The sequence below is a fragment of the Hemicordylus capensis genome, chromosome 2 (assembly GCF_027244095.1).
Source record: "Hemicordylus capensis ecotype Gifberg chromosome 2, rHemCap1.1.pri, whole genome shotgun sequence".
In the NCBI taxonomy this organism is placed as follows: Eukaryota; Metazoa; Chordata; class Lepidosauria; order Squamata; family Cordylidae; genus Hemicordylus; species Hemicordylus capensis.
The window spans coordinates 428,429,615-428,442,941 of NC_069658.1; positions in this window are offsets into that span (position 1 = coordinate 428,429,615).

Consider the following 13,327-nt stretch of genomic DNA (forward strand, 5'->3'; position numbering starts at 1 on the left):
GAACAAAAGAATTGTAGTTATTCCAGATTAACCAACATAGCACACAAAGCTGTGGTTTGCATGCATGGCTTGCATAAGTGGCTTTAAGGTGAGGTTTGTTGAGTGCTGTGGAGTGCAAACCAGAAACCCTGTGAATTAGACATGGGGTCTCTACACCATGCATCACAGAGGCCGCTGCTTGAAAGAGGGAACTGAAGGCAATTTCAGCCATCACAGCCCTTAATCCTACTGGCTGAGGAAGTGAGGTTATATGGCAGGGCCAGTCTGGTGTCACTGGCTGCTATAAAAGTTCTGTTCTGCTGACTTCCCCAAGTCTGGTCAATATGTCACTGAGGGAGGCTGCTTAGGTGCCACCAAACTATGGGCCTTCAACAAGACGGACTCCAGCCATCTCGCAATCTTGGGCTTCTTGTTTTCTATTGGACTTTCTTCACTCTATGGTGTTCATACTTTCCCCATCATATTTTGTGAAGTGCTTCAGAAACTTCATCTAAGCATTTTAGTTTGACTGCCAGGTTATGATGGATGTCATACTCTCTCATTACAGGTGGCTTCGCGTATCTTAGGTTGAGCTATATAGACCCAACCTCCTTATAAACAGTTCAAAAAATACTCAAAATTCACCTATCTGCAATTCCTGGGTAGCTGGAAATGACCTCTGAGGTCATTTCCAGCCACCATTTTGCTAAACAGAGCCATTTTGTGGCTTTGGCAAAATTGGGGTTTGGGGGAGGGGCATTGCTGGACATCTGGAGACCTGGAAAGCATAGCACAGTATGTTGTTTCACTTTTTTTCTGCCTCCTCCCCACTTTTAATTTTCTTTTTCTGACCCAGAGGAATCTAAACCCCCAATCCCCATTGCTTCTAAGTCTCATTATCTGTGGTTTTGTTTTCCGTGGAAATTGCCAGGAAAGAGAGTGGAACCCGGCAGATAATGAAGGCCTCCTGTATAGAATTTCTTACTCAGAAACATGGCTGGATTATGACATGCTGAGGCCCTAAATTGTGTCAGGCTTAAAAGGCCCCATATAATGACTTTTTAAAAAACTAACAAAGTTGCAACGAAAAACTAATAATCTAACAGACAGCCGTTATTTTGCAGTAAAGTTATCTTTAAATTGTCTTTAAAATAAAATAAAATTCAGAGGTCCCTCAAATGTGAGTGCCTAAGCTGCAGTTTACTTAGCTTGTGCCTAAGTCCAGCATTGCTCAGACACCATCTTATGTCCATTATACCTAGATCATGAAGAAACTCTCTCTCTCTGGCTGAATTCGGATGTAATAGGAAACTGGAGGTCCCTTCACCTCATGTTTCTGTAGCCGCACATCCAAATGATGGAAACAGGAATTAAGGGAGAAAAGGGACCCATGGTTTCCCTCCCAAAGTGGAGTTTTGTCTCCTTTAACTCCGGTTTTGCGGCGTCAGAGTTACATCTGAATGCTGGCACCGCAGTTTCGGCCCCATGGAGGGAGGCCTTCCTTCACTCCAGCCCAATTGACTGTGCAGGCTGTCCTTCGGTCAAAAAGGGAAGCTGCACAGCCAGCTCTCCCGCCTCTCTGCAGTCTCACTAACTGCAGAGAGGCAGCTTTCCTGAACGTCCGAATTTGGACCGGAGAGTGAGGGTGGGGGCGGGGTGCAATTTTGTGTTATATGTGAATTCAGCCGCTGTCTCTTTGGGTATATCTCAGTCAATTTGTACCACTAACTATCATTGCTTCCCTTAAAGAATCCTAAGAAATCCAATCTGGTTAAAATGCTCATAGAGATTCCTAGCCAATCCTCTGCTTGTCTTGCAAATAAACAGTATCCGTAAACCATCTTGTATCATGTGATTATTTTTGGATGTAACTCGACTCACTGTCAGATTGGGACGCTTCCAAGAATTCAAGTCTGTACGGAGCAGGGGATAGGACAAAGAGACCCCCAACTCTAACAGTCTAGGCTTCTGCCAGAATGGCTGGCTAATGACACAACTCTAATGGCCAAGCTGTCCCTAGTGAGACCCTCTGATGGAAGGGGGAAAAGACACCAAACACTGAAAGAAAGGTGGCTTAATGCAGGCTTAATATTACCATTCAGAATAGTTTTGCTTTGCTATAATTTTTATCAGGTGCCAGAACACTTTGAGCTACCCCAGCCCAATTGTTTCGGCTGGGGCCGAGCGGGCACTTTAAAAGGAGAAAGGTAGGTCTTACCTGCTCTCCGTTACAACTCCGCTGCCCACCACCACCCCAGAGTGGCACTGTTTGTATGAAGCAGCTGGGCTCTCTGTTTGCCAGCTGCATTTGCTTAGGAACAGGAAGTTCCCTGTTCCTTGCACGAAATGGTGTCTGAACATGTGCAGATGCCATCTTGAGTGTTCAGCAGCACTAAGCAATCAAGATAGCATCCGCACAATGCTCAGATGCCATTTCCTGCTGGGAACAGGGGACTTCCTGTTCCTAAGCAATGCAGCCAGCAAACAGAGAGCCTGGCTGCTTCCTACAAATAGCGCCACTCTGGAGCAGCAGAGCTGCAATGGAAAGGCAGGTAAGACCTGCCTTCCTCCTTTTAAAGTGCCCACTCTCTGCTGCCCTGGATGTGCATGAAACCCTTTGTACACATCCCTACCACACATTACAGTTTCCCTGTGCATATAATACACAATGTGTATTGTCCATTGGCCTGCATGTTCTGCAGTGTCATGCGAGTGGAACCAATCCGCTGGTGCTGCTATGGGCGGCTAACAAAATGTGAGCGCTCTTGAACTTCTGTGGGAGAGCACAAACACTGAAAGTAGCATGCCCGCACTCTGGAAGCGCTGCTTAGATCGGAGACACATCATGTGATCATCAGCGACATTTTTCTGACCTAAGCAGAGCTTCTGGAGCATGAACAGAACATGTACGTCAGGGGTTCCCAACCAGGGTTCCTCCAGATGTTGCTGAACTACAACTCCCATCACCCCCAGCCACAATAAATTATAGATGGGGATGATATGAGTTGTAGTTCAGCAACATCTGGAGTACCAGGTTGAGGACCCCTGCTGTAGGCCACTGAAAATAATGGGACTTCAATCCGTCATGACTGATTCGTCGCATGTATTTCAATCCTGCTTAGTCATGATTAACTTCGTCTGGATCCTGCCCATAATAATATAATTAATAAGCCTTTTTCCTGGAAAACCATTAAATCAGTTTATAAGGAAACTGGGCCAAAAGTCTGCATGGACACCAGTGACAGTTTCCCTTAAAGGTATCCTCTTTGCACCTAGTACCAGAACTGTTTTCTGGACTCAGGCGCATTTAGAGGGTATGTTAGGGATAGCTTCTGAAAAGGTAAGGTAAAGTGTGCCATCATGTCGGTTGCCATCACGTCGTTGACTCCATCACAATGTGCCATCACGTCGTTGACTAAAGTGTGCCATCACGCCGTTGACTCCTGGCAACCATAGAGCCCTGTGGTTGTCTTCAGTAGAATACAGGAGAGGTTGACCATTGCCATCTCCCACCCAGTATGAGATGATGCCTTTCAGGATTTCCCTATATCGCTAATGCCCGATATAGGTGTTTCCCATAGTCTGGGAAACCTCTGGCTTGCTAGTCACGTCATTTCCTGCTGCGCCGTTAGGTGGCTCTTTCTGAAAAGGTAACCCCCACTGTTACCAACATTCTGTCATTGTGCATACCACTTTGAACTGAACTTCAGTCTTTTAACTCAGCAGAATGAGAGGTTTCTGAGTTGAATGAAGTTGTAGTGACTTTTACTGCCAAATGAGCTGGTGGCTGCCATCGCTGAAAGCTGCAACGCGTGGGATGGGATGCATAATGTGATGAAGTTACTGTTTGCTTATTTTATCTTATTTGCTGTCATCATTGCTCCCTTCTCATGCTACTGTATGTCTTGCTGTAAATAAACATAAATTGCTCTGAAACAGCTATTTATTCTTGCTTATTGGTCTTCTTTTGAGGGTTAGATAACCACTGTGCCATGTCCACAACGTTACAAGTATGTAGGCTCACTGCATGGAAGGGGAAGCAGGATCTCGCCTGCAATCCCCACCACGCCAGTGCACTGCTGGCACTTTTAAAGTAATTTCTTACTCCCCTCCCGCCCCATCTATCTTTAGGAGAGATCCCCTGCCCCCCTCCTTGCCCTTTACTGGTAAATGGGAATCCTCACCAGATTCCCGCTTGCCATTATAACTCTGAGCTCCTCGGAACTGGCTCGGTTTGAACTCAAACCAGGTCTGGTTCGACAGTGCATGGAGCGAGCCAGACCAGAATGGGGCAGCTCAAATCCAGTTCAGATTCGAGCCGAACGGGGTTGGCCGGTTTTGGGTACATCCCTAGTTGAGGATAGCAGGCGGAATCTCACTCCTACCTCCATGTGTGAGGTATAAACACTTTTGGAGGTTTGAGCTTTGGTTGTATGGTGTGCATGGCATTCTTCATGCTGGCCATGAATAATAGGACCTCAAAAGAGTCCAGTGCAAAAATACTACCAAGTCGATGGGGATTTTGATCTTCTTGGCAGCCAGCAGATTAAACTGATGATGGCAGTAACAATGGTGGGTTGTTTGACAACAAATGTGTGGTATAAGAAATAAACAAAACAAATAAAAGTCTTTCTGCTGAAGTACTACAATATATGTATTGACTAGCACCACCTAGTGGGGAAATTGTATACATGTTAAATAAATAAATAAATAAATAAATAAATAAATAAATAAATAAATAAATAAAGCACACAATTTGTACAACGAACTGAAACTAATTTAGAGGGGAAATTCTTGAGCACATTCTTATTTTTCTATTATTATTTTTTTAGAAATTGCATTTCAGATGGCTCTCTCATTTTTCAACATTCTCAGTTATGGAAGCTGTTAGATTTCTCAATTTGGGGATAAAAATAAGATATTAAAAAGTAGAATACAGGGTGTCCTGCTGACTCCAACTTCAAGGGTGTCCTGTTGACTCTAATGCCAAATTCAGACAGAATAGACAAATTTCACCTCTGGTTTCCAAAGCTGCAAGTCTGAATTCGGCAAACTGGAAAGGGAGAAAAGGGACCAGCTGTTTCCCTCACCAAACTCCATTTGGAACCTTCAGTCAGAGTGGAGTTTTGCCACCCTTAACTCCAGTTTTCTGGTGCCAGCATTACATACGAATGTTGGCACTGCAGTCTAGGCCCCACGGAACCAGAGTTAAGGGAGGAAGCTCCTCCCTTACTCTGGCCCGATTGGCTGTGTGGACTGCCCTCTGTCAAGAAGGAAGCCTCCCCTACTTCTCTTCAGTCTCGCTGACTGCAGAGAGGCAACTCTCCCTGTCATCCAAAAGTGGGTGAGAGAGCAGAGGGGATGTGGAACCGCAGATTCATTGGACCTGTGGTTCCGTGTTAGGTCTGAACTGGGCCTAAGTCTTTTTCCTGGTTTTTCCTCTCAGAAATATATAGAAAGTATATAGAATATTTTTGAAAATGAACCTAAAGTTTATTGTGAAGTAGGGTTGACAACTAGGGACTATTTGGGGGACCAAATAACCTTTTTTTTCTTTCTTTCTTTCTTTTTTTGCATTAGGAGGAATAGAGACTCTTTTGGGGACCAAACAACTTTTTTTTTGCATGTGTTTAGTGTCTGAAGTTCTGGGGAGCAGACAGAACATTTTGTTCACTCAGCACACTTTGCTCTCCTGAGCAGCTCCTCTTCCTCTGTCTCCTCCCCCTTCCTCCTGACCATCCATCCAATGGGGAAGCCAGAGGGGAGGTTCTGCTTCAGTGGCAGGTTGCAGAGCTATGTGATGCAGGAGCACAGATGGGTGGGCCCGGCAGGTACAGCTGGCTTCCTTCATGTGGTGGTGGCGGCGGCAGTGGCAGTGAGAAGTATGGGCATGAGGAGCTTGACCATAGCCAGAGGACAAAGTCCTCCAGCGGCTCTCCTGTCCCATAGCTGTTATCACTGTGGAAGGAGACAGGGAAAGGAGCTCCTAGTCAGCAATTCCACGAACCACTGACTGGGGAAGGGAAGCTTTGCTGGGGCTAGGTGGCCAGATTTGGCTTTTTAATAGCCACATTCTGGCTTACGGCCCATTTGACCCACGAGTATACCCCTTAGGTTCTGGCAACCCTGTCTGGGGCTGATGGGCCCCGTTCTTGGCATTGGCCCTGCCCCCTTGTGTCTGACATCATTCAGGGGTGGGACCAATACTCAGGAGAGGGTCCATCCCTCCCCATTAAGTGTTTCATTGAAATGCTGGCTGGCTGGGCTTTCCCCCTGGAGGACAAAGCACTCGCCGGCTAGGAGTGCTTCGTTTGTCGGTTGGGTGTGGGAGGGGGAAAGGAGGCACCACGGCTGAGGGTGAAGGGAGCCTTGGCGGCTCCCCTGGAACCTGGCAGCCAGGGTACAATCATTCCCCCTTGCTCCATGGTCCCGATTCCCCTGGAGAAATGTGAGCAGTTAGCTAATGAGCTTTACTGAGTTAGCATAGCAGCTACCCTTGCTAACTGAGTAAAATGGCACCTTTTAAAGTGGTGTGTGTGTGGTATAAACCTAACCAGGAGATTCATTTACAGTTAAGGAGTGGGGGCCTTGAGAACTCTATACCTTGACAGCAGACTGAGCAGACATACAACTCACCTGGCCATCAGCTTTACAGTGCTGAGCTGTATTTATTCTCAGATTATCCAGTTTTTATCAAAATATGCATATATAATACCAATAAAAATATGCCAATTTTATGCACTGTGGAGACATTATGGATACTTTTTGGTACAAAGCATCCTCTATTACCATTTTTTGGGTGATGGATATCGACTTTTTTCACCATCTGGACCTGACAACCCTTTTGTGAAAGCATAAATAAAGTAAATGTATCCATCTATGTTTTAAGTGTTTTCAATTTAAATTCTTATTAGTGGGGTTCAAAAGATACACTAAGGAAAATGTTTAACACTTTATCTCAGTGGAATCATATACTATTTATCCCGTTTGACAACATCTTATAGAAAAATACACATTTATTTATTTATTTATTACATTTCTATACCGCCCCAAACATGCATCTCTGGGCAGTTTCCCCGTTGGGTGTGTGAGTGTTTAACACTGGGAATTTAACATTGGGAATTTTTAACATTGTTTGGGAAGTTCTGATAATTTTGCTCATTAATAGAATGATTTGAATACCTTGAATAGTATATGGACTTCTGAATAATATTATCTTTTAATTTTGAAAGTTCTGAATATTCTGTTGGCCTTTGAATACTATGTAGTGTTTAAGACTACAATTGCTAAATTTTGCATTGTGTTCACTCTGCCTTACAATTACCTCTTAGGAAGTGCTGGTCTGCTCAAAATGCACTGAGTGCAAGCACATTCACTGGAGTGTTTTACATGTTAAAAAAGCAGTATTTCAAGCAACTTGGGGTTGCCTGCTTTTCTGGCCAAACAAGCTGGTCCCATTCAAAAGTCACACAGTTAAAACAAATTATTTTGAAGAATGTTCAAAACATTCAAAAATAAATGCTCATGATATTTCAGATGGAGAAATACTCCATTTCAAAGCAGAATCTCTTACTGCTTCTCCACAGGGTATTCAGATGATGTTGGCCATTTCACAGTTTCACAGCACCATCTGCTGGCCATTTGCTGCCAATCCCTGATAAAAACCTAGCCTTTTGAGACAACCTTAAAACAGGCAACCAAAAACTCTTAATTATCATCACAAATTGGCAACAGATGGCCAGCAGATGGCCCTGTGAAATTATGTGATAGCCAGCAACATCATCCAAATGCTCTGTGGAGAAGCAGTAAGAGCTTCAGTAAGAACTGAGTATTGTTCCATCTGGAAACACCCTTAAGAACATAAGAACATAAGAACAGCCCTGCTGGATCAGGCCCAAGGCCCATCTAGTCCAGCATCCTGTTTCGCACAGTGGCCCACCACCCTTATTTGGGCTGCCTTTGAAACCAGGCCCACCACTCTCCCAATAGTGTTGCTGGGTACCCAACAGGTCCTAGAGGCCACTCATCACCAACTCATGCAATAAGCCTTTCCTGTAATACCCTCCCATCCCAAAGAGATGACATCCACATTTGAATCCTAAGGGCTGTGGTTGCAATGACTGCCCCACCGCCGCCGCCACTGCCCTTTGGCCCATTAAAACTCTGAGAGTATCATTCAAAATGGACTTCAGTAGTAGACCAATGACATTCAGAGGCTGTCAATGCCTCACCCTCCACACACCTTGCTACTTCACTAGGCATGACAACAACAACAAAAAATATTTATATACCGCTTTTCAACAAAAGCTTCCGAAGCAGTTTACATAGAGTAATAGATAGATAGATAGATAGATAGATAGATAGATAGATAGATAGATAGATAGATGCTCACAATCTAAAAAGAAACATAAGATAGACACCAGCAACAGTCACTGGAGGTACCGTGCTGGGGGGTGGATAGGGCCAGTTGCTCTCCCCTTGCTAAATAAAGAGAATCACCACGTTAAAAGGTGCCTCTTTGCCCACTTAGCAGGGATATGTTAGCATGACACAGGTTCACATGCCTGAGAGAGAGAAGACTAGATGTGGATGCAGATGTACACAGGCCTGCTATTGCCAGTAATGCTTGTTATGTGCTCTGGCATGCTCAAGGCAAGCAGGGAGGGGCAACCAAGGTTCTACACCCAGCTATGAATGGATTTTTCACTACGTTTTAATAAAGCATCCCCCAAAGTTGAATTTCTCAAACGATATTTGAAAATGGAACTATGGAGTCTTGTACTGCCAAAGAATCCGGCTGCAGCCTGTTCCTGAAAATTGCTAAAATATGCAGGTTGGGATGAAGGAGACAAGCAAAGTTATTGTTTGCTTGAGAGCTTGTTCTGTTTGCCCGAAGAGCTTTTTCCTCTTCTTCATTAAGTGACAGCTGCATAATTGTAAGCCTTCTTGGGGATCAGAGAAAATAATAAGAACTCTCTCACTGAGGGCCCAACTGTATATAGCAGTAAATGTGTCAGCATGTAGTTAGAAGTGTGGCTTTGCTCATGAGTAGCAGCTGCATGGGGCTGAATCAAGGCCACAACAGAAAGGTAGGGGATATTTATTCCAATGCAAACCAGGGTACACCCTGGTTTGCATTTGAATGGGAGACCACCTGCGAGTTCTGTAAGATATTCCTCTTAGATGGAGCTACTCTGAGAAAAGCATCTGCAAGCATGCTTCCAAGTTCACTCCCTGGTATCTCTAAGATAGGGCTGAGAGAGACTCATAGGAAACATAGGAAGCTGCCATATACTGAGTCAGACCATTGGTCCATCTAGCTCAGTATTGTCTTCACAGACTGGCAGCGGCTTCTCCAAGGTCGCAGGCAGGAATCTCTCTCAGCCCTACTTTGGAGAAGCCAGGGAGGGAACTTGGAACCTTCTGCTCTTCCCAGAGCAGCGGCTCCATCCCCTGAGGGGAATATCTTACAGTGCTCACACTTCTAGTCTCCCTTTCATATGCAACCAGGGTAGAACCTGCTTAGCTAAGGGGACACGTCATGCTTGCTACCACAAGACCAGCTCTCCTGCCAGGGAGACTCCTGCCTGCAATCTTGGAGAAGCTACTGCCAGTCAGTGTGTACAATATTGAGTAGCTGGACCAACAGTCTGACTCAGTATAAGGCAGCTTCCTATGTTCTTAACCATTTTCCTCCACACCATCTTCATGTCCAAAATCTGCTCCTCAAAGTGGCTATTGAACCCTGAAGATGCCATTTACTCTAATGGGATGTTGGTTGTTAAATAGCCACTTTGTGGAAGGGACTTTCAGCAGGAAAATGGCATGCTCAAATACTGCTTACCCCTGCACTGTGGTCATAATCCAGATCAGGCTTTCCCAAACTGCGGCCCTCCAGATGTTGCTGAACTACAACTCCCAGCATCCCTAGCCACAATTTATTGTGGCTGGGTATGCTGGGAGTTGTAGTTCAGCAACATCTGGAGGGCCGCAGTTTGGGGAAGCCTGATCCAGATCACTGCCCCACATGGCTGCACCTTGTGAGTAAAATCAAAGCTCTAACTGCATGCTGGGGCATTTAATGTCATGTGTAGTTTTGTCCCAAATGACCTCAGAAAGGACTGGAGGAACATCTATAGATGATTGCTTTCAGGGTTGGCCCCACTATGAATGAGGAAAGTCTGTAGCTCAATGGTAGAGCATCTGCTTTGCATGCAGAAGGTCCTAGGTTACTCCTTGGCATCTCCAAGTAGAGCTGGGAAAGACTCCTGCCTGAAATCCCGAATTGCTGTTGCCAGTCAGTGTAGACGATACTGAGTTAGAGCTGCTGCTAGTCAGTGTAGACAATACTAAGTTAGATGGAGCAATGGTTTGACTCGGTATAGGGCAGTACTTTCCTATGTAACCTCCTCTGAAGGGGGCCACAGGCAGTGGAGCATGGACCAGTTCTCAGGGGCAGCACACACACAGCAGCACCCCGCCCTGGATAGCTGGTAGAAGAAGGAAGGCGAAACGGCACCACTCTGCTTTTCCTCCTTCCTTCTTAATTGGCAAGAAGGATGGAATTTGGGGTGTGGCTTTAATAGGAAAAAGAGAGAGAAAGGGAAGGGAGGGGTGCCATTTGGTACTTTGCTTCAGGCAGCAAAATGTGACAGGATGGTACTGATGGTTTACCTCTGAAGAATCTTTCCAGGGCAGTGCTGATATACATCATTGGTCAACAATTCTCTGATTTTATGGTATCTGCTGATGGTTTTCATCCATGAAGCTGTTGGCTACAGTAATGCTCAGATTAGCATTGGTTACACTGGGAACAGAAAGAAGTGTTTTTGTCTTCTGGCTACCTTACATGGTAAACCACGGGCTTTTTTTTTTTTTTTTTTTTAAGAGCAGAAATAAAAGCCAGAAATGAACCTAAGCTACCGCAGCATGTGTGGAAGGTGTTGGGCTCCATTTCTGACTTCAAAGAGAGCAACACTTCTGGTTCAACAGATTTCAGACTCTGATAGCTTTGGCCTAGCAGAGTTCCAGGACTGTTGGTGCTTCTTTTTGTGTACGGAGACGTGCTTGGTAGAAGTCCACTGGAGGGCACCTTCCTTCTTCTGAAAATAAACCTCAGTCATTGGTATAAGGAAGACATAGAGCCCGTTCCCATGACATGAGCTGCTTGGGTAGGAGAGTTTACCCAAGCAGCCCATGTTGTCTGAGAGACCAAGAGGCCTCCTGACGCAGCTGCTGCAGACCCGGGTAGCCCAGATCTGCTACCCAGGCAAAAAGTGAGGTAGGAGGGCAAAGGAATCCTTCCTACCTTACTTTCTGGCCGTCTGCAGCCCCAGGGCTCTGAAAACGGCCACCGGGAGCAGTGGCCACAAAGTTCTGAGTGCAGCATGACCAGGGAGAAGAGTTCTACTGTACTGGTGAGGACTGTGCCTCTGCTGCCCACGTGGTGCATTGTGGGATGTGGGAGGACTTCTTCCTCCCAAGTCCACTTCAGGCATCTGTTGCCATGCTGGTCGGATGGGTGTGTGAGTGGCGGAGCCCCAAAAAGGCACTGGTCACCTGGGGGAAGGTAGGTAGGATCCTGCCTTCCCTAAACTCCCCTTGTTTGGTTGTGTGAATGACCTCACTGTCTGGCTAGAGTAGATTTGCCTACCAATGGTGTTACCTTCTTCTAAAAGATTACTGTATTGGGGAGATAAGAACGCTAGCTGGCTGTAGGTGAGGGGACACTGGAGATAATCTGCTCCTCAGTTTCTGGTCTACCAACTCATCCAATCCAAAAACCATTCTCTTCCCATGCAAGAGAACCACTGAAGAGGAGAGATGCTTTTGATAGTTTCTCTAAAGCAAAATTGGAAGCACAGCCGTCACCCAATGAAAGGAACCTTAACATGTGAACTGATTAAGTGTATGAGTTTTAGACGTTATCAATTGATTAAATTTGCATGCCTTTGCATATGGGTAAAAGCAATAACTCTGGAGCCAGAAGCATGCTTCCTTTGGTTTTTTGCTTACTTAGGCATTTTGACCCTGCCTTTCTATCATACTCAAGGGAGAGAGAGAGAGAGAGATTCATTCTAGCAAATACAAAGTCTAGTTCAGCAGTATCAACAATGCAGCATAAGAGGGCCCTACACTATACCATTTCTCTGGCAAAGCAGGTTGGCTCTTCCATTCTCAGCCTTGAGATTGGCCTCTTGCCCCTTTGTGCTGCAGGCTGACTAATGGTGCACATGCGCAAGGATGTTGTGCTAGCACAAAACTGTTGCACTAGCTATTTGCACTAGGTCTGGAGCCCGCATTGCCGAGTGTTGCACTACTATGAGCAGACATGCGCTTGGACAGCAATTGCCCAACCTGCTGCAGGCTTTGTTTGTTTTGGAGGGAACTTTTGCACAAGAGTGCTCTAGCGCCATTCCACAAATCCTCATTTGTTAAGGCAGCAATGCAATATTCATGTACTAGCACAACATACAACATACACACTACCTCACAGTTTTAGTGTGGTCTGCATCGAAGCTGCTTGTATGTAGGTAAACATAATAGGTTTCTTGTGCAATGAGAGTTGGAGGTGAGGTGACCATCCTTTAATAACATGTTGGTATATAGAAAACTCTCACCTGGGAATAAACTCCACTAAACATACTTACTTACTTTTGAGCACTGATGTGGGTTTGTTTTCTGGGGAAATTTTGAACTGGAAAAATTTCCTGTGCATTTTCTCTCATGTCTCTAACATTTGCAAAAGATGTTTTTGGTCAGAAAAAAAAAAACTACTAGGCACAATTTCTCAATGCCCTAAAACAGGCCTGCTCAACTTAGCCCCCACCCCCCAGCTGTTTTTGGACTACAGTTCCCATAATTCCCAGCCACAGTGGCCAATAGCCAGGGTTTATGGGAGTTCTAGGCCAACATCTGCAGGAGGGCATATGTTGAGCAGCCCTGCAAAATACTGTGATCTGATTTGGCATGCTATTTCCAATTATGGGGAGTAGAAAACCTTTGGGCCCCCACCCCACAGCTTGCTTACTTACTTAAAATATGTATACGTCGCCCCTCCAGTACACTACTCCTTGGGACAGCTTACAAAATCAGTAGAACAGTTACAATATAAAAATAATAGAAAACTAATAGAATTAATAGTTTAACAAAATACAGGTCTCAGTTAAAACCACATTTAAAACAAAAAATTTAAAAGTTTTTTAAAAAACACCCAGATATACAATGCAGATAAAATATTTAAAAGCCTCTCTAAAGAGATAGATGCTGAGGGAGGGTGCATGGCAGAGCTCTTCCAGGAGGGCGTTCCAAAGCCAAGGGGGCCACAGCTGAAAAGGCCCTGTTTCTA